The sequence below is a fragment of the Cibotium barometz genome, chromosome 62 (genome assembly GCF_041138505.1).
Source record: "Cibotium barometz isolate CiBa-2024 chromosome 62, ASM4113850v1, whole genome shotgun sequence".
In the NCBI taxonomy this organism is placed as follows: domain Eukaryota; kingdom Viridiplantae; phylum Streptophyta; class Polypodiopsida; order Cyatheales; family Cibotiaceae; genus Cibotium; species Cibotium barometz.
Window position 1 is genome coordinate 32,221,530 of NC_141107.1, and position 6,323 is coordinate 32,227,852.

Here is a 6,323-nt window from a genome sequence, read left to right on the forward strand (position 1 = left end):
AAATGAAATACATCATGCCTCTACATTGATGTCCCATACCATCAAGAGGTATAACTCCAATCCAATAGCATGTAGCTATAGTGTGAAATGGTAGGTGAGTAGATATGGACCTCTACACATAATAACAGCTCACATACCAAAAAAGGCATCAACCCCACAATCCATACACAAAAAATAGCCAAAGTCACCAAGTACTCAGTAGTGGGTGCCTAAGGGTCAACTTGGAAAACCAGCTACTATAAAATGATGAGAAGGAAGTTAATAAGGAATCAGGGAAAAAAGTTCAAAGATCAGACAAGGGACATAAATGGCCTTCAAATATAAGCTAGTAGTATTCCAAACAAAACAGCACTCCACAAGGTTCTCATAATAAGCAATGGATTCGAAAGGAATTACTAGTGGCATAAGGCTATTACCAGGGCAAATACAATAATATGGGTGCCCAAATTCATTGTTGCAAATACCTTCGGAAACAAAGAAAAGGACAGTAAGGGCATCCAAAGCCAAATCCCAACTAAAACAAAGAAAAGGACAGTAAGGGCATCCAAAGCCAAATCCCAACTAAAACAAATGCTAGGAATGCACAAACATTGGTGTGGAGAAAGAAGCCAATCCAACATGATGAACTAAAGATAACAAACCCGCTACTTGTACTACCCACCACAAAAGAGGAGCTGGGCAATGTTATTGAGAAGAAGAAGGAAAAGGTGAAACAAATGGACACATATACAAATCCCAATCAACAGGATTCAGTAGAAGCACTCTTCAGTTGGATGGAGGGAGAGATCAAGCACTCTCACACGGAGTTAAAACGATTGCAACAACAAATGCCCTGAAGTGCCAAAGTACCACCTTGGTTTCCATGGCAATAAACAAATGGAAGTACAAAGGTATCCATTACTCAAAAATGGATACAAGATAAAAACAGGGATCATTCACTTCAGCTAACCTTTGAATGCATGATTGAGTGTTTTAGCATGAAAGGAATGTAGGGTATCAACCTTGCACACACTCGGCACACTCGGCACAAAATGGTTCACATCATAAACTAGTTCAAAATGGATCACAACATGAACTGGTTTGAAATGGTTCACATCATGAAGTGGTTTAAAATGGTTCACGTCGTGAAACAGTCCAAAAAGTTCACACCGTGAACTGGTTCAAAAACGATTCTCAAAGGTTCACGCTATGAAACGGTAACATTTTCTTCGACCGATCATGGGAAGCCACATGGCATTCTATGTTTGTCGTCTCCATCATGTGTGCGATCCCTGAGCTTGCATCTCCATGCTTTCTATTCCCATCTGAGCATCTGCCTGCAAAATCGACATATCCAGGTTGATGTGGGAGGTTGTATCTTGCCTTTGCATTTTCTTTTTGTTTTTTTCAGTTCTTTCCTTCTTGAGCATAAATTGCATGATCGGAAGTTCACAAATAATTGTAAGAGTTTAATTAATTGCATAGGCATGGTTGATTACTCCCTGTATCTTTAAAAACATACATTCTCATAGTCTCACAAACCCCGTAATCACAGTGGTAAATCACACCTTGCACTCTCACGGTACTCTATTTTCACAAAAATTGATTACTGCATATGAATCTTTTGTTTCTGTGACCTACAACTTCATAAACTACACTCACCAATTTACTCTTAAACAGGGTATAATGAAACAATGTTTCATGGGACTTAACCCTACATTTTCACGAAACAATGTTTCACGAGACTTAACCCTACACTTTCACAAAACAATGTTGGGACTTAACCCTACACTTTCATGAAACAATGTTTCACGGGACTTAACCCTGCACTTTCACAAAACAATGTTTCACGGAACTTAACCTTGCACTTTTAACGAAACAATGTTTCATGGAACTTCACCCTATACTTTCACAAAATAATGTTTCACTGGACTTAACCCTATACCTTCACGAAACAATGTTTCACAGGACTTAACCTTGTACCTTCATGAAACAATGTTTCATGGGACTTAACCCTACACTTTCACGAAAATACCATTTCATGGTTGTAGGCACTTTCATGGTTTTAGACTAACTCACGAAAATACCATTTCACGATTTTAGGCACTTTCACGATTCTAGTCCGTCTCACAGAAAGCCTGCACTTTCATGGTTTTAGCCTGTCTCACGGAAAAACATCTCATGGGGCTTTACACCTGCACGATCACGATGTGCACCTTCTCAATTAGAAATTAATACCGTTTTATTTGTTCACACCACTAACACACTTCTCATCAAATATAACCTTCTAGACACTTCAAAAAAGAAGAAGAAGAAGAAGAAGAAGAAGAGAGAACAACAAGGCATGTCACATGCCCTCACCAGTCATTAGGCTGACCTTCTTCTCATTGTTACAGATGTCGACCTCAGCTCCCTCTGACCTAGAAGCTAAAGAGATTTTGGCAGTGACACAAGCCAGTGCCACTGGATCACTAGTTAGCAGATGGAAAAGACCTACAAGGGGCCCGAAATTGAGGTATTTGGGTCAGTATGCACAGGCATTCCATGGCTCCATCATAAGCAAGAAAGTTCACAATATGGCAAGATCACTCTCCAATACCATAGCCCTGAGTGCTTGCATATTTTGGAGGATGCAAAAGTCAAGGAAAAACTAGAGAAAGTTGGCCTACCGCAGATGGCAGAATGTCTCCCCCGAAATTGATACAGAGTTGTGTGCAGAGTACCTCAAGACATACGACAAGGCCACTAAGAGGGGAAAGGTAAGTAAAGCAGATGGAACCACATAGCAGGTTTTAATCACATAAGATTTGATACAGGAGGCCCTACAGTTACCACCACCACTTAAGATACACTCTCATAATTATGCGAAAAAGATGCCCCTTTGGATGCCATGCTGAAGAAAAGTTCTTACAACTCCAATGGGGCCGAGTATGACAACATCAAGGATGAGGTGATAGAAAAGGCTTGTAGAGCAATGTCACTCATAATGCAAGTAAAGCCAGTAGACAGGTACAACAAGGTCCCCCCCTTAACAGGATAGCCAAAGTACATGAAGAAAGAGAAGATGACTGGGCTTATTACATCCATAGAGAAATGGAGAATTATCTAAAGGCACACCAATCAAAGGTTTGCAACCCATATTTGATGACACAAGTGCTGATTGAATCACATAGCTCAATGGCCTCTTCTAGATCTAGAACTGGAATAACGGATGCAACTGGCAATACAGATAGCACCACCACCACTTACCTTTGAAGAAATGCAGGAAGGACAAGCCATATTAATGGAAACAAAGGAAATCATGAAGGAGCTCAAGAAAGGGATTAAGAAGAAAACTGAAAGGAAGATGAGAGGAATTATGCCTGACGTTTTTGAGGAAACATAAAGAATAGAGGTTGAGCTAGCCCAGGAAATAACATCAAATACCAGGAAATACTGGGGCAGTAGGAAGCAGCAAGTCTCAGCTTATCAGCACCTCCAGAGGGGACGGTAGCACACACACATCATCAAACCCCCCCTCCAAGTCTGGCACAATTGATTTTAAAAAACCTTTCCCCTCTTAGAAATTCAACAATGCTAGATACACTTGCTTCTGCTGAGCTGCATAAAGAGACTCAACAGGAAAAGTTGCCATGAGCAGAGCACCAAGGCCACGAAGAAGCCACATCACTCCAAGGACTCCCCAAAGAGAAACTAGATATAGGGAAACGACAAAGAACTGAAGAGACACCAAGCCCCAGCAAGAGGCAATGTCTGGATGATGCAGAGGGGATTGCAGAGACATCCTTCCTCCATAACATGGATGTTATGGATTACGACAAATTCTTTCATGAGACTGTTGTGGAAGGCCTGGAAGGTCTCTTGCAATTGCCACGCTCTAGATTGGAAGGAGCAACGGAAACAAATGCTTCTATTTGGGAACAAGAGCAGAGAGTGTGGCGATGCCATCTTTTGATAACTCATATACTTCATCTTTTGATAACTCATATACTTCATCTTTTCATGATAGAAATGCAAAAATAGAAGCATGTCCAGGATCCAATCAAGTTCAAATACTTCAAGAGCATCTAACAGTAGGAGAAGCAACACAGAGAGATGTAATCCTAAAAAGCTTAAAGGCCGAGGAGCAGGAAGTGGGATACCAAACACTTGAAAACAATAATCTTGTTCTTAGCCAACAAACCTTAGTACAAAGAATCAAGGAAAATATAGACTTGAAAGTGCAATTGGAATAGGAAAAGCAGCAGATTCAAAGAGAAGTGGCATATTGAAACAAATCAAGGTGGGAAGATATTTGAGCCATTCAAAATATGAGAAATAAATTCATTGCTTTTTTTCATAGTGTGAGTGCTACATGGGCTTTATATAGCCTTTGTATCCAATCTTGGATGACATCACTGATGATGTAGATGAGCTAGATGGTTCTCCTAAATATACTCCATGACCCCTTTGATGTAGGGATGCTCCTTGACATGTGGAGTGATGCTACATACTCTGATTTGACCTTAGGATAACACTTCATCCTATGCACATTTGTTTGATAGCTAAGGGACAAGTTGGGCTTATATTTCTAACACCCCCCGTAAGCCAAACTTGACACTCTAGTAAAAGTTTTGAGCCTAACAACATCCCCCCTTGATACATTAGAGTCTTAACCATACAATAACAAGGTTTGAGTACTCTTTACAAACAACAAGGGAACAAAACAACTAAGGCTTTTTTTAACCATATAAGAGTGGACAACAACAACCTTTTTATAAAGCATAGGAATCATCATCTCTAGGTCCAACAATATCGAAGAATTTTACAAAGTGATTTTCTTCAACAGAGTTGACCTTCTCTTTCTTCTTATCCTTGAGGTAGCATCTTTGTGATGGATGATTTGTCTTTCCACAATGCACACAAGGGTTGTTAGTGAAGCAATCCTTTGTTTGGTGATTAGTTCTCCCACAATTTGCACATTTCTTCTTGTTGTTGATGGTGGAGATCGCATAGGCACCTTCTTGGAAGTCTTTGATTTGTTTTTTCTCTTCTTCTTCCTCCTGCAAAAAGAGTTTATCACACTCTCCAAAGAAGGAATAGGATCCTTCTCTTTAAGCACAATGACAAGTTGATCAAATTTTGAAGGCATAGTCTTCAATAAGATGGCAACAACATGTATAAGGGATTGGACATACACAAGTTGAGTCATAAGACTCTTTAACCTATTGATTGAGTGAAGCCACTCCTTCATTTGCTTTTATTGTGATCCCATAGAGTTGCATTTTAAGACTAATCTTAGAATGCTTTGCTTTAGCACCAAAAATTTTCTCAAGTGTTTCCCAAGCTTGAGCTGCAATGTTAGCATCATCTATATAATGTATAAATTATCATCTAATGCTGTGATTATTATCCCTAAAGCTTGTTCATCCTTTTCTTGCAAAGCAACAGTGGTAGCTCTAGTGACAACTCCTTCTCCCTCTCCTTCTACTTGTGGTTTAACTAAGCTCCATAAGTTCTTTCTCATTAAATGCCCGTTCACCTTTATTTGCCAGGTGTGAAGCCCTATGCCATTGAGCTTATCATGACACTTAGAATTAGAAGCCATGATTGATGTGCATGCCATAGATAGGGAGGTCTTACCCCACTGAGGAGATGTACTGGGGGCAGTGTCTACAATCCCTTTACAAAGAGGTGGCTTTTTTCAAGCTTCATAACTAACCATATACACACCTATTATCTATGTGGATAGAGATGTGATAATACTTAATCAAATACCTTTTGTGCATGAGATAACATTATTATGATCATTAAAAAAGGATTAAGCAAGATCATTACCACCAATCATTAAAATGCTTTATGTAGAAAATCTATAGCAAAGCCCCCCTCTGCAAATCAGCTTGCCATTGGAGATTGACTGCACCATTCAGAGAAATTGAAGCAATTCCTTTTGTGGAGGGAGAACAAGCCAGTGCAGCAGCAGCCGCCTTCTCAGACAAGATGAATATTTGGGGGAAACTGTAATGCCGGGTCGTGGAGTAGTGGATCTGAAAAATTGAGGCGATGGCGACTTGCGCCCTGAGCAGAGAGCAGAGGGAGAGATTTTGTGAAGAAAACGCACCAAGATATGCCCTGTAGAAGGCGATGGAGGTCCTCCAATACAGGTGGGTACTGTTTTGGGAAAGCCTATTTTGGCTCCACTAATGGTGGGTGATTAATAACTTGATTAATATCCTAAGTAACTAGTAAATTAACCTAATGAGGGCCTTGAAACAGGAGAGATAAAATTTAGTGGACAAGTAAGAGAAGAGAGAGAAAATTAAGAGATTACTAAATAAAATAGAAAGGAAGGAGATTGGAAGAGA